Below are 23426 nucleotides of genomic sequence, written 5' to 3'. Positions count from 1 at the left end.
GGAGGGCCAGAGAGAGAGAGAGCGGCCGAGATGCAGAGGGGAGTTGGTGGAGGTAGGTGGGGAGGAGGCCGAGGCGTCGAGGGGAGGGGTCAGTGGAGGCGGGGGCGCTGGCGATCTTATCCCCTCCTCGACGCCGGCGAGGGGGGTCCGGCGGGGACGCGCGCCTGTTCCGACCCTGGTCGGGGGAACAGGGAAGGGGAGAGAGCGACCGGGGGGGGGGGGAACGGGCCGGTTCGGCGGATGGGCCAGGTGGGCCGGCCTGGCTGCGAGCTGGGCCGTCTGGTCCAGGGGGGTCATTTTCTTTTCTTTTTGTTTTACTTTGTCTTATTTTTTCCTTTTCTGTTTTGGCTAATTGTCTGGGCACCAAGTGAGTTTTGTAAAATATGATAGCTGGCCCACAAATCACAGCACAATATACCTTACCACCAAAAACTAGTTTGGGGTAAATATCATTTCATATTTATTTTGTATTAATAAAAAGGTTATTAATTAATGTTTTCAGCCACTGTTTGAGGATGTTTAAGTCACCTATCAAATTTCAATAATGTTCTTTACTATTTTATCATAGCCTCTGATTTATCTACTATTTATTGAACATTTTAGTTTTAGTATTTGAAAACTTTTATTGTTTGCTTGATTTTGAACTTTGAATTTTGATCCGGTTTTGAACTAACGCAAGATTATCAACACTAACAGAGGTGACGTGTCATCACTAGCGTAGGTTTACTGTAGTATAATTATCCGGGCGTCACAGGCCCAGAGATACCTCTCCGTCATACGGAGTGACAAATCCCAGTCTCGATCCGTGCGAACCCAACAGACACTTTCGGAGATACCCGTAGTGCACCTTTATAGTCACCCAGTTACGTTGTGACGTTTGGCATACCCAAAGCACTCCTACGGCATCCGGGAGTTGCACGATCTCATGGTCTAAGGAAATGATACTTGACATTTGAAAAGCTCTAGCAAACGAACTACACGATCTTTTGTGCTATGCTTAGGATTGGGTCTTGTCCATCACATCATTCTCCTAATGATGTGATCCCGTTATCAATGACATCCAATGTCCATAGTCAGGAAACCATGACTATCTGTTGATCAACGAGCTAGTCAACTAGAGGCTTACTAGGGACACGTTATGGTCTATGTATTCACACATGTATTACGATTTCCGGATAATACAATTATAGCATGAACAATAGACAATTATCATGAACAAAGAAATATAATAATAACCATTTATTATTGCCTCTAGGGCATATTTCCAACAGTCTCCCACTTGCACTAGAGTCAATAATCTAGTTACATTGTGATGAATCGAACACCCATAGAGTTATGGTGTTGATCATGTTTTGCTCTAGGGAGAGGTTTAGTCAACGGATCTGCTACATTCAGGTCCGTATGTACTTTACAAATATCTATGTCTCCATTTTGAACACTTTCACGAATGGAGTTGAAGCGACGCTTGATATGCCTGGTCTTTCTGTGAAACCTGGGCTCCTTGGCAAGGGCAATAGCTCCAGTGTTGTCACAGAAGAGAGTCATCGGGCCCGACGCATTGGGAATCACCCCTAGGTCGGTAATGAACTCCTTCATCCAGATTGCTTCTTGCGCTGCCTCTGAGGCTACCATGTACTCCGCTTCACATGTAGATCCCGCCACGACGCTTTGCTTGCAACTGCACCAGCTTACTGCCCCTCCATTCAAAATATACACGTATCCGGTTTGTGACTTCGAGTCATCCAGATCTGTGTCGAAGCTAGCGTCGACGTAACCCTTTACGACGAGCTCTTCGTCACCTCCATAAACGAAAAACATATCCTTAGTCCTCTTCAGGTACTTCAGGATATTCTTGACCGCTGTCCAGTGTTCCATGCCGGGATTACTTTGGTACCTTCCTACCAAACTTACGGCAAGGTTTACATCAGGTCTGGTACACAGCATGGCATACATAATAGACCCTATGGCCGAGGCATAGGGGATGACACTCATCTTTTCTCTATCTTCTGCCATGGTCGGGCATTGAGCCGTGCTCAATTGCACAGCTTGCAATACAGGCAAGAACCCCTTCTTGGACTGATCCATATTGAACTTCTTCAATATCTTGTCAAGGTACGTACTCTGTGAAAGACCAATGAGGCGTCTTGATCTATCTCTATAGATCTTGATGCCTAATATATAAGCAGCTTCTCCAAGGTCCTTCATTGAAAAACACTTATTCAAGTAGGCCTTTATACTTTCCAAGAATTCTATATCATTTCCCATCAATAGTATGTCATCCACATATAATAAGAGAAATGCTACAGAGCTCCCACTCACTTTCTTGTAAACACAGGCTTCTCCATAAGTCTGTGTAAACCCAAACGCTTTGATCATCTCATCAAAACGAATGTTCCAACTCCGACATGCTTGCACCAGCCCATAGATGGAGCACTGGAGCTTGCATACCTTGTTAGCATTCTTAGGATCGACAAAACCTTCCGGCTGCATCATATACAATTCTTCCTTAAGAAAGCCGTTAAGGAATGCCGTTTTGACGTCCATTTTCCATATCTCATAATCATAGAATGCGGCAATTGCTAACATGATTCGGACGGACTTCAGCTTCGCTACGGGTGAGAAAGTCTCATCGTAGTCAACCCCTTGAACTTGTCGATAACCCTTAGCGACAAGTCGAGCCTTATAGATGGTCACATTACCATCCGCGTCTGTCTTCTTCTTCAAGATCCATTTATTTTCTATGGCTCGCCGATCATCGGGCAAGTCAGTCAAAGTCCATACTTCGTTTTCATACATGGATCCTATCTCGGATTTCATGGCTTCTAGCCATTTGTCGGAATCCGAGCCCGCCATCGCTTCTTCATAGTTCGAAGGTTCACCGTTGTCTAACAACATGATTTCCAGGACAGGGTTGCCGTACCACTCTGGTGCGGAACGTGTCCTTGTGGACCTACGAAGTTCAGCAGTAACTTGATCCGAAGCTTCATGATCATCATCATTAACTTCCTCCCCAGTCGGTGTAGGCACCACAGGAACATCTTCCCGCGCTGCGCTACTTTCCGGTTCGGAAGGGGTGACTATCACCTCATCAAGTTCCACTTTCCTCCCACTCATTTCTTTCGAGAGAAACTCTTTCTCCAGAAAGGACCCGTTCTTGGCAACAAAGATCTTGCCTTCGGATCTGAGGTAGAAGGTATACCCAATGGTTTCCTTAGGGTATCCTATGAAGACGCATTTTTCCGATTCGGGTTCGAGCTTTTCAGGTTGAAGTTTCTTGACATAAGCATCGCATCCCCAAACTTTTAGAAACGAAAGCTTAGGTTTCTTCCCAAACCATAATTCATATGGTGTCGTCTCAAGGATTTCGACGGAGCCCTATTTAAAGTGAATGCGGCGGTCTCTAAAGCATAGCCCCAAAATGAGAGCGGTAGATCGGTAAGAGACATCATAGATCGCACCATATCCAATAGAGTGCGATTACGACGTTCGGACACACCATTTCTCTGAGGTGTTCCAGGCGGCGTGAGTTGTGAAACTATTCCACATTTCCTTAAGTGTGTGCCAAATTCGTGACTCAAATATTACCCTCCACGATCTGATCGTAAGAACTTTATTTTTCTGTCACGTTGATTCTCAACCTCACTCTGAAATTCCTTGAACTTTTCAAAGGTCTCAGACTTGTGTTTCATTAAGTAGACATACCCATATCTACTCAAGTCATCAGTGAGAGTGAGAACATAACGATAGCCACCGCGAGCCTCAACACTCATTGGACCGCACACATCGGTATGTATGATTTCCAATAAGTTGGTTGCTCGCTCCATCCGGAGAATGGAGTCTTGGTCATTTTGCCCATGAGGCATGGTTTGCATGTGTCAAATGATTCATAATCGAGAGACTCTAAAAGTCCATCAGCATGGAGCTTCTTCATGCGCTTGACACCAATGTGACCAAGGCGGCAGTGCCACAAGTATGTGGGACTATCGTTATCAACTTTACATCTTTTGGTATTCACACTATGTATATGTGTAACATCACGTTCGAGATTCATTAAGAATAAACCATTGACCAGCGGGGCATGACCATAAAACATATCTGTCATATAAATAGAACAACCATTATTCTCGGATTTAAATGAGTAGCCATCTCGAATTAAACGAGATCCTGATACAATGTTCATGCTCAAAGCTGGCACTAAATAACAATTATTGAGGTTTAAAACTAATCCCGTAGGTAAATATAGAGGTAGCGTGCCGACGGCGATCACATCGACCTTGGAACCATTCCCGACGCGCATCATCACCTCGTCCTTCGCCAGTCTCCGCTTATTCCGTAGCTCCTGTTTTGAGTTACAAATATGAGCAACCGCACCGGTATCAAATACCCAGGAGCTACTACGAGTACTGGTAAGGTACACATCAATTACATGTATATCACATATACCTTTGGTGTTGCCGGCCTTCTTGTCCGCTAAGTGTTTGGGGTAGTTCCGCTTCCAGTGACCACTTCCCTTGCAATAAAAGCACTCAGTCTCAGGCTTGGGTCCATTCTTTGGCTTCTTCCCGGCAACTGGCTTACCGGGCGCGGCAACTCCCTTGCCGTCCTTCTTGAAGTTCTTCTTACCCTTGCCTTTCTTGAACTTAGTGGTTTTATTCACCATCAACACTTGATGTTCCTTTTTGATTTCCACCTCCACTGATTTCAGCATTGAATATACCTCAGGAATGGTCTTTTCCATCCCCTGCATATTGAAGTTCATCACAAAGCTCTTGTAGCTTGGTGGAAGCGACTGAAGGATTCTGTCAATGATCGCGTCATCCGGGAGATTCACTCCCAGCTGAGACAAGCGGTTGTGTAACCCAGACATTCTGAGTATGTGCTCACTGACAGAACTATTTTCCTCCATTTTACAACTGAAGAACTTGTCGGAGACTTCATATCTCTCGACCCGGGCATGAGCTTGGAAAACCATTTTCAGCTCTCCGAACATCTCATATGCTCCATGTTTCTCAAAATGCTTTTGGAGCCCCGGTTCTAAGCTGTAAAGCATGCCGCACTGAACGAGGGAGTAATCATCAGCACGTGATTGCCAAGCGTTCATAACGTCTTGGTTCTCTGGGATGGGTGCTTCACCTAGCGGTGCTTCTAGGACATAATCTTTCTTGGCAGCTATGAGGATGATCCTCAGGTTCCGGACCCAGTCCGTATAGTTGCTGCCATCATCTTTCAGCTTGGTTTTCTCTAGGAACGCATTGAAGTTGAGGACAACGTGGGCCATTTGATCTACAAGACATATTGTAAAGATTTTAGACTAAGTTCATGATAATTAAGTTCATCTAATCAAATTATTCAATGAACTCCCACTCAGATAGACATCCCTCTAGTCATCTAAGTGAAACATGATCCGCGTCAACTAGGCCGTGTCCGATCATCACGTGAGACGGACTAGTCAACATCGGTGAACATCTTCATGTTGATCGTATCTTCTATACGACTCATGCTCGACCTTTCGGTCTTCCGTGTTCCGAGGCCATGTCTGTACATGCTAGGCTCGTCAAGTCAACCTAAGTGTATTGCATGTGTTCCGAGGCCATGTCTGTACATGCTAGGCTCGTCAACACCCGTTGTATGCGAACGTTAGAATCTATCACACCCGATCATCACGTGGTGCTTCGAAACAACGAACCTTCGCAACGGTGCACAGTTAGGGGGAACACTTTCTTGAAATTATTATAAGGGATCATCTTACTTACTACCGTCGTTCTAAGCAAATAAGATGCAAAACATGATAAACATCACATGTAATCAAATAGTGACATGATATGGCCAATATCATTTTGCTCCTTTGATCTCCATCTTCGGGGCGCCATGATCATCTTCGTCACCGGCATGACACCATGATCTCCATCATCGTGTCTTCATGAAGTTGTCACGCCAACGATTACTTCTACTTCTATGGCTAACGCGTTTAGCAATAAAGTAAAGTAATTTACATGGCGTTATTCAATGACACGCAGGTCATACAAAAAATAAAGACAACTCCTATGGCTCCTGCCGGTTGTCATACTCATCGACATGCAAGTCGTGATTCCTATTACAAGAATATGATCAATCTCATACATCACATATATCTCATTCATCACATCCTTTTGGCCATATCACATCACAAGACACATGCTGCAAAAACAAGTTAGACGTCCTCTAATTGTTGTTGCAAGTTTTTTACGTGGCTTCTATAGGTTTCTAGGAAGAACGTTTCTTACCTACGTAAAACCACAACGTGATGTGCCAATTTCTATTTACCCTTCATAAGGACCCTTTTCATCGAATCCGTTCCGACTAAAGTGGGAGAGACAGACACCCGCTAGCCACCTTATGCAACTAGTGCATGTCAGTCGGTGGAACCTGTCTCACGTAAGCGTACGTGTAAGGTCGGTCCGGGCCGCTTCATCCCACAATACCGCCGAAACAAGATAAGACTAGTAGTGGCAAGAAAAATTGACAACATCTACGCCCACAACTGCTTTGTGTTCTACTCGTGCATAGTCACTACGCATAGGCCTGGCTCATGATGCCACTGTGGGGATCGTAGCAGAATTTTAAAATTTTCTACGCATCACCAAGATCCATCTATGGAGTCTAATAGCAACGAGAGGGAAGGAGTGCATCTACATACCCTTGTAGATCGCGAGCGGAAGCGTTCTAGTGAATGGGGTTGATGGAGTCGTACTCGTCGTGATCCAAATTACCGATGACCGAGTGCCGAACGGACGGCACCTCCGCGTTCAACACACATACGGAGCAGCGACGTCTCCTCCTTCTTGATCCAGCAAGGGGGAAGGAGAGGTTGATGGAGATCCAGCAGCACGACGGCGTGGTGGTGGAAGTAGCGGGGATCCCGGCAGGGCTTCGCCAAGCGCAAGCGGGAGAGAGAGGTGTCACGGGAGGGAGAGGGAGGCGCCAGGGGCTAGGGTACAGCAGCCCTCCCTCCCCCCTTTATATAGGCCCCCTGGGGGGGCGGCCCTGGGATCCCATCTATGGGGGGGCGGCGGCCAAGGGGGGGAAACTTCCCCCCCAAGTCAGGTGGGGCGCCCCCACCCCCAGGGTTTCCAACCCTAGGCGCAGGGGGAGGCCCATGGGGGGCACACCAGCCCACTAGGGGCTGGTTCCCCTCCAACTTCAGCCCATGGGGCCCTCCGGGATAGATGGCCCCACCCGGTGGACCCCCGGGACCCTTCCGGTGGTCCCGGTACAATACCGATAACCCCCGAAACTTTCCCGGTGGCCAAAACTGGACTTCCTATATATAATTCTTCACCTCCGGACCATTCCGGAACTCCTCGTGAAGTCCGGGATCTCATCCGGGACTCCGAACAACTTTCGTGTTTCCGCATACTAATATCTCTACAACCCTAGCGTCACCGAACCTTAAGTGTGTAGACCCTACGGGTTCGGGAGACATGCAGACATGACCGAGACGCCTCTCCGGTCAATAACCAACAGCGGGATCTGGATACCCATGTTGGCTCCCACATGTTCCACGATGATCTCATCGGATGAACCACGATGTCGAGGATTCAATCAATCCCGTATACCATTCCCTTTGTCAATCGGTACGTTACTTGCCCGAGATTCGATCGTCGGTATCCCAATACCTTGTTCAATCTCGTTACCGGCAAGTCACTTTACTCGTACCGTAATGCATGATCCCGCGGCTAACTCCTTAGTCACATTGAGCTCATTATGATGATGCATTACCGAGTGGGCCCAGAGATACCTCTCCGTCATACGGAGTGACAAATCCCAGTCTCGATCCGTGCCAACCCAACAGACACTTTCGGAGATACCCGTAGTGCACCTTTATAGTCACCCAGTTACGTTGTGACGTTTGGCACACCCAAAGCACTCCTATGGCATCCGGGAGTTGCACGATCTCATGGTCTAAGGAAATGATACTTGACATTGGAAAAGCTCTAGCAAACGAACTACACGATCTTTTGTGCTATGCTTAGGATTGGGTCTTGTCCATCACATCATTCTCCTAATGATGTGATCCCGTTATCAATGACATCCAATGTCCATAGTCAGGAAACCATGACTATCTGTTGATCAACGAGCTAGTCAACTAGAGGCTTACTAGGGACACGTTATGGTCTATGTATTCACACATGTATTACGATTTCCGGATAATACAATTATAGCATGAACAATAGACAATTATCATGAACAAAGAAATATAATAATAACCATTTATTATTGCCTCTAGGGCATATTTCCAACAGATTCACCGTGCGTCCAGAACCCCACCTACATCCCTACCGATCTAGGGTTAGCGCGATACGACGGGAAGCTCCACCGCCGCCACCACCCACGCACACTCGCGCTCATGCCGTTGCCCCTCCACCATGGCCACTGGCGCGAGTTCGTGTGGAGAAACAGAAGGTAGGACCACCGATGATCTAGCCTACTCGATCCCAAGGTCTATCAATGGTATCAGACAGGTTTTGGCTCAGATTTTCGGTAGAAAGAAATCACAGGAAAAGTAAACCCCTCCTCAAAGAACCCTAATCTACAGGGCAAAGAACGAATCCTCAACGGGAAAAGTAAGCGCTGCCGCAAGGCCGCGCCGTTCCTCTCGATCCGGGCGGGCATCGGCAAGCTGAGCCGTTCGGAAGAAGAACACACCCTGCAAAGGGAAAAGGGGCACCGCAGCCACGCCGTTCGACGGCGGCGCGCTTCCGCTAAGGGAAACGCGTCACCTGCGAAGGGGAGGCAACGGCGCCACGGATCGTCACCAGACGCACAGGGAAGGGCTCTGTCGCGCCTCACTCGCCTCTCTTTGCCACTGGATTCGGTGGATGGGACGAATGGAAAAGGGAAGGCCGAATCGCGCGGTGCGGTGGCTTCACGCCGTCGCCGGCGGAGCCCCAACCCGGCTGCAGGGAAGCAGAGGGCTTGGCCGCCCCTCTCTGTCGCTCTTTCTGTCACAGGAAGGAGGAAAGGGAAGGGAAAACGAGAGGGCGGCCCCACGCGGCGCGGTGGCGCGACGCCGTCGCCGGCGGCCGGGGAGACCCACTCTCTCCCTGCTGTCTCTGACAAGGAGAGCAACAGAGAAGAGGGAGGGAGCGGCGCGCGAGGGGGAAATGAGGCTAGGGTTCCATCGCGCGACCGGGATCTGAGTTTTGATCGGGCGAAAGGTCCGGGTGACTGTTGGATCGCGATGGACGGCTCAGATGCAAACCCTAGAGCCGCACGGGCCTTTTGGGCTGGCTGGGCGGCTGGACCGCGCTGAGGCCAGGACGGCCCGCGCGAGCGTGCTGCTGCAGGCCGTGGGCGGGGCAAGAGGGCAGGCTGGCGCTGTGCTACTCATTTTTTATTTTATTTATTTGTCCAGTTTTTTGGGCATATTTAAAACAGTTTTTCTATACAAATTTTTCCAATGAAAATTTTGTTTTAGAAAATAAAAACGTAAACAGAAAAAGTTCTGAAAATGAAAATAGAAAATTTTCAGAAAAAGAAAAGCTCATGAATTTTATAAAGAAAATTAAAAAGTTCGTGATTTTTTATTCGGTCAAAGAAAAGTTTCTGTGAAGAATAAAAAGTTCATGAATTTTTTATTCATGTTTTTCCGCTGCAAATAAAAATAAAAGTGCTCTTTTAAAAGTGAATAGAACAAAGTAAAAGATTAAATTGTTACTTCTTTAATGCATTTTTGAAGCAATCGGTTAAAATTGCTTAAAGAGTAAAAGAGTACATAATTGTTTTTGAATAGAATATTGTAAAGTTCCCACTGTAAAGTAAAAGTTTTATTATTCAATTAAATTGGAACCAACGGGAAAATTTAATTGGAAGAAATGTTCTTAGCAATGTTTTTCCCCTGTGGGTGAAATAAGATGCAGATAGTTAAAATATGGTATTGTTATTTTCTGACCAACGTTGATGATAACAGTGCTATAATTCTATGAGTCTTATGTTCGAAGTTTAAATCTCGGATAAATTTTGTATCAAAGTGATCAATTTTCAGAGAACGGATAAAGATCAAGAAATGCTCTTGAACTAGAGAAATGTATATTTCTTGTTCCCGCTGCAATAAATTTGATGATGATGATTTATTCTTAGCAAAGTTGTTTAATAGAAATACTATCATCACATTGTTTATGAATTGTATGCATTATTTCCATTTCCGCCCAACGGTGATATGGAATTAATGTAGAAGGATGATGTTTATTCTAATTCTGCCACAACGGTGATTTAGAATATAAAAGAAAGTTTCAAAAGTTTAATGTGCATTTTTTTAACCAGACCAACGTAGGGTTATTTTTATGCCCATTATTGTTGATTATTGGCTATGTTTTCTCAGACTAAAAGTTTTCCATGCTTTCATTCGTGAAGGCGAATGGCTGGGTACTTGTGACCCGAAAGATGACCAAGAAAGGTCATAACGTGAGGGAGTATGTTCTCTCTAAAGAATGGCTTCAAAAGAAAAGAGATAGATCATTGAGAGTCTTGGTTGACGAATGTCTTTCATGTACTCTCTATGAATAAGATTTTTTCAGTCAACATGATTTGAAATGAAACAAGCAACATGCGTGTTTAATTTGACCAACGTCGGATCAAGCATGTGTGTTAAAGAGCATTCGGATTTATTTCTGAATTTGATGATTGAATATGCAGTCAAAAGAGCCAATTCCGGCATTTATGTCCCTTACAGGGAGTTACCCGCATAGCGGGAAAAGATGATTATGATAAAAACCGCATGGTGGGAAAATTCTGGGAAAATACCTGCTATGCGGCATTTATGTCCCTTACAGGGAGTTACCCGCATAGCGGGAAAAGATGATTATGATAAAAACCGCATGGCGGGAAAATTCTGGGAAAATACCTGCGTAACCGGGTAAAGTTGACATAGTATTATGTCACAAATCCTGTATGGCGGGAGAAATGTAGGCAAAGGACTTATCCTGTATGACAGGAGAAAGATATGATGACTCATGTGCATTTAATGTGTCCCACTCTGTGAGAAAAGTATGGAGTAGCTATTATGCTTTCCTAGTATCGACCATACACCTTATGTGTAACGGAAAGACGCAACCGTACACTTATGGATATGGTGCGCAGCATGATGAGTTATTCCAACTTGCCATTGGGATTATGGATGGAGGCGCTTAAAACCTCCATTCACATTCTCAATAGAGTACCAAGCAAGTCGGTGCCCAAAACACCATACGAGCTATGGACAGGAAGGGTGCCCTCCCTACAACACTTCAGGGTGTGGGGGTGCCCTGCTGAGGCCAAAATGTTTAATCCAAACATTGCAAAGTTAGATCCCAAAACAGTGAGTTGCCACTTCATTGGCTATCCAAACAGATCAAAGGGTTTCGTTTCTACTGCCCAGACAGATATACAAAGTTTGTAGAAACAAGACATCCAGTCTTCTTAGAGGACAAAATGATGAGGGGGGGCTTGGTAGCTCGGAAAATTGATCTTGAGGAGAAGAGGGTGCATGCACCTAATCCGATGATTCAGGAGCCATTTTTCTCACTACCAGTTGCAACTCCACCCATGACAACTATGGGAGTAGACCCGGAACCTGTCCGTCAGGAGCCGACTAAATCCGTTGTTGAGCATGAAAGGGAGGTGCAGCAACAAATTTTAGAAGAAGTGCCAGAAGTTGAGGCATAGAATGTGCCAGAAACTGAGGCTCTTAGAAGGTCTGCAAGACCAAGAAAGTCAGCTATTTCTACTGACTTTAAAGTTTATAACACAGAAATGGTTCATATGGAAAAAGATCCCACCTCATATGAAGAAGCCATGCGAAGCCCTCATTCATCAAAGTGGATGAAGGCAATGGAAGACGAGATGAAATCGATGAGTTCTAAAGATGTTTGGGACTTAGAGTAAATTCCTAAAGGAGCCAAAACAGTAGGCTGTAAATGGGTCTACAAAATTAAGTATGACTCTAAAGGGAATGTAGAAAAGTATAAAACGCGACTCGTGGCAAAAGGATTTACTCAAAGAGAAGGGATAGACTACAATGAGACTTTTTCCCGAGTCTCATGTAAGGATTCCTTCAGAATCATAATGGCATTAGTTGCACATTTTGATTTAGAGTTACATCAAATGGATGTTAAGACGGCATTTCTGAATGGTGATTTAAAGGAAAATGTCTACATGAAACAACCCAAGGGTTTTATCATGGAAGGCAAGAAAAATATGGGATGCCGCCTGAAGAAATCCATTTATGGATTAAAGCAAGCCTCTAGACAGTGGTATCTAAAGTTAATCAAACGATTAAAAGTTTTGGATTTAAAGAAAATACTGAGGATAACTGCATTTATGCAAAGTTTAAAAATGGGAAATATATTTTCCTAATCTTGTATGTGGATGATATTCTGCTTGCTAGCAGTGATGTTAGTCTACTACAAGAAACAAAGAAGTTCTTATCCTCGAATTTTGACATAACAGATCTTGGTGAAGCATCATATGTTTTGGGCATAGAAATTCACCGAGATAGAAACAATGGAGTCTTAGGACTATCGCAGAAAGCATATTTAGAAAAGGTTCTTAAAAAGTATAATATGCATGCGAGTAAAGCCACACCTGCTCCTATAGTTAAGGGCGATAGTTTTGGGAAATTCCAATGTCCCAAGAACCAGTACGAGATCGATCAAATGAAAGCAGTACCATATGCTTCGGCAGTTGGCAGCTTACAGTATGCACAAGTGTGCACTCGCCCTGACTTAGCTTTTATCGCCGGGGTACTCGGTAGATATCAAGAAAATCCAGGCATAGAGCACAGGAAGATGGTAAAGAAAGCATTGCGTTATGCACAAGGCACGAAGGACTACATGCTAATATACAGGAGAAGTGATTCCCTAGAGATAAAAGGGTATTCCGATGCAGATTTTGCGGGGGACAGAGATGATAGAAAATCCACGTTAGGATACGTATTCACTCTCGCTGGTGGAGCTATTTCGTGGAAAAGCTCCAAACAGTCAATAGTTGCATCATCCATAATGTATGCAGAATTCATAGCATGCTTCGAAGCGGGGCAGGCGATATGGCTAAAGAAATTTGTAGCCGACTTGAAAGTGGTAAATTGTATTCACAAACCACTAAAGATGTACTGTGACAACCGGCCCGTAGTATTTTACGCTCACAACAACAAGTCGAGTAATGCTGCCAAAACAATAGAGATAAGGTATTATGTTGTGAAAGATAAAGTCCAGGATCAAACTATAAGTCTCGAGCATATAAGGACAAAAGATATGCTTGCGGATCCGCTAACGAAAGGCTTACCACCCAATGTGTTCAAGGAACACTTAGCCGGCATGGGTTTAAGGGAAAGCCTTATGATTCCTGGATAGGCCCAAAAGGAACAGAATTTGTTTCTGAACAAAACGTATGTTGTAGCTGTATGATTCTATCAGCGATTAAGCTGTGACGATGAAACATGCTCTATGTACCAATATGTGATGAAACAAATAAACCAGAAAATATAAGGTTAAAAGTAAAGTTGAGATCAAGGGGGAGAATGTTAGGTTGATCTCCTCCCGATCGAGCCCAACGGCTCGACGGGCCCTTGACCCGCGCCCTGATCGGGGGCGCCCAACCAAACCATGGTTGGTGGGCCCCTGTCGCCACGCTGTATAAAGGGGTGGGGGAGACGGCCGCAGAAAATAGGTGATTCACCGTGCGTCCAGAACCCCACCTACATCCCTACCGATCTAGGGTTAGCGCGATACTACGGGAAGCTCCACCGCCGCCACCACCCACGCACACTCGCGCTCACGCCCTTGCCCCTCCACCATGGCCACTGGCGCGAGTTCGTCTGGAGAAACAGAAGGTAGGACCGCCGATGATCTAGCCTACTCGATCCCAAGGTCTATCAAGTACATCACTACACTGCTGCCCGTTTCTCATCGGTGGCTGTACATGGCACTATTTTCATAGGTATAAGGGTTAATTTCAGTTCTTGCAAGTCATCATTTTGTTGAAGAGAAAATTGATGCATCACATTACTGATGAAGTGGGTTTACTGAAACCTTTCACTTTCAGGGTAGGAGATTGATATGAACTGGCAATGTTGTAAGAGAAATTCAGTTCATATGAAAGAAAGAAAGGCATACAATACCTTACATTGACATTGGGAGCACGGGGTACTGCTCGCATCTCTACATACAGGTTCCAGGGTCGTCCCTTCCTCTCTATATATGGTTGCCCGGGAAGGCATATTTTTGTTAACTGATCTACTAGGTGTTGTCAAATGCTCCAGAATTTTATTAACTTATCTAGGTGCTGGCAAATGCTCCAGATATTATATAGCCCATTGTAAGGGTGTTGTTCCGATGATTTTGTTGGAGCAGAAGTAGCATGGAGAAGATGTTTCTATTCCCCACCAGATAAAATGTGACCATGGCTGACCTAATACTGGCTTCCATCCATTCCTACCCAAGGTCAAGCATTCGGCAAGCCGGCGACAAAGGAGGAGGTTGGTGCTCTGAACTGTGCTTCTCATTTGTGATTCTCTGTTCTCTCTTTGGTTTTAATAATCCCTTCTCTTTCTATGTTATATCTTTGGACAGAGGGCACCTGCAGCCCACATGAACTCCGGTGAGATCCTCGACCAAGGTTCGCCAGGGGCTGCATCGTCCAGTAATAAGAAGACACATTCACCAGTCAAGGTTAGTCAGAAGTTATCAGCCTACTTCTAAAAGAGACTATTTTCTGCACATTATATTCATGCAGACAAACCAGTCCTCCTTTGAGACCTTGGCAATTCAAGAATTTATTAGAACAAATTGTTGGCACACTGATTAGTTTACATGGTAGGCACTGCTTAATTCAAACAAAAGAAGAGAAATGGAATTATCTGAACATAATGGTCCTTTGTCAGATACTTTCATACGTCAAATTATATAGTCCAGTTTGTTGTGAGATCCACTTTCTTTTAATTCCTATTACATATGATTCATGCAGTTACGACGAAGGAGTCACTGTATTGAGGAAATCAACATTCACTTTGTCAAAGCAGTGGTCCTTAAGCCTCCGCAAGTGACCTTCAACTTGGCCATGAGGCAACAGTAAGTGGCTTGCTCTGTTTTCTATCATTAGACTTGTCTTATGCCGGGAATGTGGTATCAATGCTCCTCATGCTTAGGTTTAGTGTTCTGTTTCAATGAATAGAGGTCACTCAGACCAAGTGCTCCTCAGATCTATTTAATGAACAATCCGAGTTTGAGGAGGTGCAATCCATTGATGATCTAAACTTTGAACTCTCTATTTGGAACATTATTACATACATCTAGGCCACAACCCACGAGTATAGAATCTCGAGAGTGCCTAATGTTATATCAGCTTTTTTATATTTCAGATACACCATTGTACCAACAATCTTAAATATAAGTTGACCCGCAAAAAAATAATCTTAAATATAAGTTGTTCGTCTTCTTTTAATTGTTTGGTTATGATAAGAAAAGGAAGAAATACTTCTATGATGGCAATATGGTCCAGAGTAGTGGTTTTCTTTTCACACCCCAAACTCTACCTCTTTGATCTATCTCATATCGCTGAAATTGTGTTTTTTTGTTTTGTATTGTTTATCCCAGTTTTACTATGATGTGCTCAGCAATGACTCCACCGCTGGTTTTGAGGATGGTGCCTCCAAGAATGACCAGACCCGTGAGCACGCCGTTCTTGCATTCATTCTTGGAGTGAAGCAGATCATCTGGTGTTTAATAAGGTATACTTGCTACCAGATTTATGTACTATTTTGCTATCCACTTGACCACAGGGGTTTCAAATAATTTAGTACATCGACATTCTCATGTTCATTAGTACATCAACACTTTCTATAATCCAATCGCATGAGAAGCCTCCATGCTTTTTCGTGTGCGTGCGCGCCAAAGCTTCACTTACTTTTGGAGGATTATGTGTATGCTTTGTATTTTTCTTTGCTTCGTGTAACAAATGCATATTTACAAGGACATGTATCTCAATATACCCTTACTTTGTTGTGTGGCTTTATTTACCTGCAGAACGGTCACACACATGAGGACGTTGTGAGTTCAGACCAGAGGGTGTCGACGATCACAACCACTGATGTAGATCGAGGTGGTCTACTGACTTATGGGTAAGAAGTGTACTGCATTTCCAGGGATAATCCTTTTGTATGCTTATTTTTTCCTATGTTCTCTGAAGATCAGATTTTGGACCATACAATTTTCGGTGCCCGCAAGTCTGAAACTGAAGATAGGGCAGATTGTTTTGGTTTTGATTGCTTGGAGATCATGTGGCATGTCCCCTCAGCCTTCCGACCCCGCCAAGACAGGTGAACCTTTTGGGAATTCTCTGTTTCACCTATAAAGAGGTCGGATCCATATAGCATAGATGGAAGCCAGCTTCGACCAAATGGCAGGTGGTGAGTTATATTCTTTAGTTATGAGCTTGATTCAATGTCCTGCATTTTAGAAAGCTCAAACTTGAATTGCTTTGTTTCAGGATTCAAAACCTTGTTGAGTTATGCAATCACAAATATCTTGCCCACAAAGAAATAAACTCGGATGTTTTAATCACAACAAGGTGTTTTTTACATGCAGGTTCCTTCTTTTAATCTATGCATAAGCCAGGTTTCTCTGATGTGCAGTTTGGACCATGAGGGTTGTGGGATCTGAAACATTATGCATTCAGGTTGCTGAATCTGACACGGTTTGGTGAGCTTTCGTCTCAGAACTTCAAAACCTATCTTAAAATAAATGTATCCTCGTTAGTTGAGATGTAATTTGGAGATCGTTTATTTCTCTATGACTATTATTTTTCATATGTGTATCCTGCAACCACGATGAAGAGCTGGCTGCACATGCAGCCAGATGTAGGATTATATTTACCGCCTTCAGTAGACGCTCCCAGATCTGACTTGCGTAGAAGGATTGAGGATAATTTTATGTTCCCATGGAGCAGCATTTCCTTGGTATTTAGATTATGCCAATATTGTATTATCAGTCATCCCACTTGTGCTTTCCCCTTATATATGGGCATCGTACAAGGTGCTGAATTTGTCGGCTTCAATTTTTTAGCTACTATCTACACTATCATTACCAGTGGAAGTCATCTCCTATCAACATATTTTCCTATTGTAATTTAGCATATTTAGCTTTACTAACCTATTGTTTGTTCCGTATTTCCCAACTTCTCTAATAGTGCTATGGAACTAGCTTGTATTCTACACCTTTTGTGTAGGCCCAGTTTGATTTATCTCTAAATTTTTACCGTGTCAATAGTTAGCTCTATTAGTTTTACTCTATTTTGTTCCTACTGGTCATGAACCAGCCCCTTCTTGACCTCAATCCCCGGACATTGTTAGTACAGAAGTACCCACTGTTACCTTATTCATATTTAATTGTAGTTCACCTTTTCCATTAATTTGTTAGTAAATTCTATTTTCTATTGTACAATGGCATTTACAATTTGATATTTCCATATATGCTTGTCATTTTCTGTGTTGACCTAGGATCTTGCTGCTACCTAACCTAAGAAAATCTGCTATGTTCAAAATATTAGTCATGGGGGTTTGTGGTCGGAGGGGTGTTATTGTAACTGTGGTAGTAGTTCCATTTTTTATCTCCTGTGTATGAAACCATCTTTACCTACAGCCTCCCTGTTCGGTAGTCATTCAAAGCTATTTTCCTTAACGTGTTCTAACCTATTAGGATGCATAGCTCAAGCTGGTGTGTTACTACAGCTTCAGCTGTTACGACTTACGTGTGGAGCTCCCTCCCACTCTTCGTTTATCTGTCCGTCTATCTTTCACTTCCTTTCCTTGCTGAATTTCTATCTGATTGACCATGACTCAGATGAACAAACAGTAGATGGAAACCAGTCCAAATACAATTTACAATATGCTGCCGTGCTTGATTTGGAAGATAATCGGTTTGCCAATATTAATTTCCTGCTAATTGATACACATATGAGTACAGAAAAATTACCAGCCATACGAGTAAATTAAGATGTGGTGAAAATGTAAAGTTTGGTTTTACTGTACCCTCTGGTTTAGAATACCAACGTGGTTGCTTTATGTTTATACTATAACAGATCTTACACATGCTAACAGCAATCCTCTTGGTTTAAATTTCACATTTACCAAGGCTTGTCTTGGTTCTACTGTACTCTGAATTGTATTGATAATTTTGTAATTGACATGCTGATTGGTTTAGTTATTCAGGTTGATGCCCAGTGGTTAAGACTCTGGAGTGAACCATGCCTTTGTGAGAGGACCTAGAAAAGAGGTAATACAATGGCATGGCATAGTAGTTTGTAGCAGTTCTTTCGCTATAACGGCTTATAATTATCATCAGATTTTGGTATCAGTATTTCTCAGAAAACTGTATGTATATACATCGTACCTAAATTTCATGTTTCCTCTGTTTGGATCGGCTACTGGCAAACGTAAAAACTAAAGAGAACCAGGTCATGTGATCAGAAATACAATTGCTCAGGTTTCCTTTGATGGCATAGGTAGTTTGGCAGGTTAGTAAAACTAAGTGAACGATGTAATAGTCTATAAGATGTATCAGTTTGCCGTGTGATCCTTTTGCATATGTTTACGATGGATACTCGGTGTGCTCGGTTCATACCATTGCTGATACTTACTTTCTCTTGCTGATTTCCCCAAATCATGCATGTAGCTATTTTAGTATGCGTTAGGCAATCTCCCTTTGTTAAAAAGTATATATATGTATGTCACCTTTTGTGTGAGTGAAATATCCATCAGCATTGTACTGAACCATATTTAACTTTGTAATGTATTTTGATTATTTGTACAGGATTAATGCTTCCCTGACAAACAGACGCTGATCACCTTAGACAGTCAGGATGCACCAAGGCGCTTCCTATCGGGTTACTATCACAAGTGTTGGCTTCCTCATGTGTCTTTGAGACATCCTAATGCTGGATCAGTGGTCTCAGTGTTTCCTTTTGTATCTGTTTGCTTCCACTCTACCTCTTTCTCTTTTTGTACCATCTTCATTGTAGTTATGGATGCAACTTTGGTCGCTTGATGGCTAATAAAATTGTCGGACATAAGGTTGGATTGCTTTGAGTTGTTGTAATTCTGATGAAAATGCCCATTGGATATGACCGCACCCGGCACGGGTGCGGGGGTGCGGCAAGCCGCATTTTCCATCTAGTGTGTGTAAGATTGAGCTGCGATGTAATTGCATGCTGTGGGGCGACTTGAACGGGTGGCAGCTGCCGGTAAATTGTCGGTTTGTCAAATGGTAGCAGCAGTCACCATCTCGGGAGAAGTAAATTTCTGATACCCTAGAGCCCAAATATGTTCTTTGTAATTTACTCCCTCGGGCGAGTATTCATTTTTGTCGGCGTACAAAGCTCAAGCTCTTAGGCACCACTATGAAATAAATGGGATACTAAGTCCTACCACGAAGAATTTCAAGATATTAAACAATGCATATAGGTCCGCCCGTTAGCGCTGAATCTCATCCCTCTCGGGTCGTCCGACCCATCAACGCCTCAACGGTCACCAAGTCATCACCGATGAAAACCTTATGTACTAGCCCTCATCAGCTAGCGGTAAGCCATTTTGACCCCTCGGCGCTAAAGCATTATGTAGTAGTAGTGTTTTAGAGCCGAAATGCTTATTCGAAATGAGGTTCTTGCCACATGACTTTCTCATTGAGACGCTTCAAGAGCTACTTACACAATAGGCCTCTGGTCCGACAGAGTCCTTCGGATGTCAGGCGTATCCTGGAGGTTGATCTCCAACGAAAATTTCCAAGACATCCCATTTCTATAAGTTGTCCCCATTCAACTACTAGTGCCGGACTCATCGTGATGGCCACTTTTGCTCTTCTCTTAGACTTCCATACTGGAACTGTATGTGATTGCCTCACACTACTACACATCTCTATTGTAGTTCAAGCATTAGTTCTGCTACATGTGAAAGCTAGTTATTTATAGACCAGGTGTAAGTGCATACTTCATTGCTTCACCAACCTTCATGTGCCGGATGCTGCCTTTTTATTTTATTTTTTGTGAGCTTAGTCATTTATGGGACATAGGGTGTAGTTGTTGTTAAGGAACTAACATCTCTAAGGTCCATTAAGGCATCTTCAATTTATGCAGCCTCATGCTTGGCTCCATCTTGGTTGTGAAAATGGCCATGGTGTGAGAATACGTCCACGGGCTTAAAAATAAATCAGCATGTCCCCGAGTCTTTCTCTGTCTATTTCTTCCCCTCTCTTTTTCATGTGCATGTTCCCTCTTCCTTCGATGCACTAGGATTACATGGTCACCAAGTAGCGTGCGAACCATTTCCAAAATCAATGTTGATTTGCTATCACGTACCACAAGATTCTAAAGGACCAAGCTTCAGTGTTGAAGAACCACTTGTTGAAGGATACAACTGATGGAGGGTAGAACAGTAGCTAAATGCCATTTGCATTGGCAAGATTATCGGTTCATGTTCTGTTGGAAGGTTTGTTATCTTCCGCTTTAGTGACGATTTTCCTTATTTTAGTAAATCTTTTTTACGAATCTTATTTTAGTAAATCATCAGGCTAATATCTTAAAATTACAAGGATTCTACATGCCATTTGTGCTTGATTATTGACCAATCTCACGCTCCATTATGTAATCAGTGGATATTTTTTAATTCTTACAATTTACGGTCCCGCAAAACTGCAGGCTTCTCTATGTTGTGTTTCTGTCTCTTTGAGGAAGTTCATGTTTATGAACTTGCTTTTGTTCTGCATGTGTATCTTGTGAGTACGACCTTACTCGTGAAATTATTATTTTTGGTATGTTTAGTACGATGTGCAATACCTATTTAAATTATCAAAAAATTAAGTGTTACATTCATGGTCTCCAACAAAAGGGTGTGTTATGTGTCGTAGCTAAAGCTATGCAAACGAGACCACATGGAGGTACTAGTAAGTGGCAAGGCAGCCGAACCTTCACATCAGTATGCCTAGAATACTTGTTTTCCAAATTTGCTTGAGAAAATATTGAAATTTGCTTGCACATTGATTCTAGACGCCGCAGCAAAGCACGCTATTGCTTTGAATACGTTATGATACTGTACGTATTGGCTTCTTTAACTCCAGCAGAAATTTCCAATGCATCCCATTTCTAGAAGATGTCCCCATTCAAGTATCGATGCTCTCCTCTCCATAATGCCATTATGTGTGATTGCCTCACACCTCACACACATCTACCACAGCTCTACTGTAGTTACCTCAAAGAAAAACACATCTACCATGGTTTCGAGCATTGCTGTTGTTACATGAGGAAGGTAGTTATTTATAGATTGGGTGCAAGTGCAGACTTCATTGCTTCACCAAACTCCACATGTCAGCTGCTACCTTTTGGTCTCTTTCTTATGAGTGTAACTCTTTTTTTAGAAGAGTGTGGTTATTGTCAAGAGGAACCAACATCGCTAAGGTGCATTAGGGCATCTCCTATGTATGCAGCCTCATACCATCACAAGCCTGGTCCCCTTGTTGGTTATGAAAATAAGTAAATGACCATGGTGTGGAAATATGGCTTATCATGTCCCCAAATGTCTCTCTGTCTCTGTTACTAAATTGAGATTAATTTTCATCTTACGCTGGGCAGACAAAAAGATGGACATTGCACCAAACATGTGTGTAAACCAACAAAATATTCAGACCCAAAGATTCTAGAATTGCCAATTCATTGTTGAGACTAACCCTCCTAATAAACAAAATAATTCCTTGGGGCTGATTATGGATGACCACTTATTAATTTTAATTTCACATCTTTACTATATACCATGAATATATTGTCACCAAGTAGTGCAGAAAAAAATCCAAATGCAGGCCTGTGATACCTTTTCTCCGGCAATAGCTTGATGCGTTCGGTGCATCAGGGTCTGATGGTTTCCCATGCGGTATGGTTCAGTTCTTGGTCGGTAATCTAGGCTGCCTCTTGTTGTGCTTGGTTGAGTGGGTGTCGTTCTCGCCACCCTCTTAGACGTCATTTTCTCTTTTGACCTGCCTGTATGGGATTTCCTCACCACTTTGCATCCGTTCAACTGTTTGGGCTTAAAACTGAGCAAAAGCCTGTTTTGACCACATGGAACTATGCGTTATTGAGTGCCACAGGCAGCCAAGCCTTCAAATCGGCATGCCTAGAATACTTGTTTCTAATTGAAGACCAAATCACCTTTAATTCTTAGTTAATGATCGCATTCTTTAATGTGAGTTCTTATTGTATATGCCATCGAGACTACTCTTATTAGCCATAATCTGCAAAATTTTAATCCGAGGTACTTTATGCGATTAAGTTGGCATGCTTTTTGTTATGATAGTTTAATGTGCATTGAAATGAGAGGCATCCTCCTAGACAACCTATTTCCCGAGAAGAGGTCATTCTGATAAACCTTTGTTAGTCGAGTATTACTCTTTGACCTGGTAGATGTTCTTCGTTTTGAACAGATTAGTGAAATGAGACAAAAGACATGTTGTTGTTTGGGCCACAAAGGAATTGAGGATTTGTTCCTTTGTTTCTGCTACACGAGGAAGGTACTTATTTATAGACTAGGTGTGACCGCATACTTCATTGCTTCACCAGACTCCACATGCCACCTAGTTCCTTTATTTCTTTCTTACACAAGTGTTGCGAAAAGAGTGTAGGTCATCGAGGGGAACTAACATCTCTAAGTTTCATTAGGGCATCTCCAATGTATATGCAACATCAGGCCGTCACAAGCCTGGTCCTCATGTTGCTTGTGAAAATGTGTAAATGACCATGGAGTGAAAATACGATCACTGGCTTCGTACCAAAATATTTTGATGCACTATGGTTTTTGGATGCCCTTACAGATTTACATGTTAGCAACCATAGGCCAAATGACAAATGGTGTTGGTTAAAAGGGGGGAAATACACAGCTAGCCTTTGTGAATTGAGATTAATTTCCATCTTGGGATGGCCAGGCAGAAGAATAGACACGGTAGTACGACACCAAACATGTGGATAAATCAACAAAACATTCGAACCCAAAGATTGTAGAAGTACCAATTCATTATTGACGCCGACCCTCCTGAATAAACAAAATAATTCCTTGGGTTTGATCATGGATGATGGCTTATTCATTTTAATTCCACATCTTTGCTATATACCATGAATATACAGCCCCCTACGCCTTTATCAATTGAATGCACTAAAGTGTCTCTAAAAGTCCTAACAAAATGCAGGTACTGGGTTTGATCATATAATTGTGTTGCCTAAATAGCCTAATACCATGATATGCAACCCTTGCCGCTCCAGGAAGAGATTCCGCCTGTAACATAACGTTCTTAACCAGGCAGGTCACAATAGCACGGCATATGAAAATAACCCTCCGATTCCTACCCATGTTTTCCCTGCTTTCCTCCAATACAATTGGACAA

This window comes from Triticum aestivum, chromosome 2D (assembly GCF_018294505.1).
Source record: "Triticum aestivum cultivar Chinese Spring chromosome 2D, IWGSC CS RefSeq v2.1, whole genome shotgun sequence".
NCBI classification, from domain to species: Eukaryota; Viridiplantae; Streptophyta; class Magnoliopsida; order Poales; family Poaceae; genus Triticum; species Triticum aestivum.
This window is presented reverse-complemented; position numbering follows the sequence as displayed.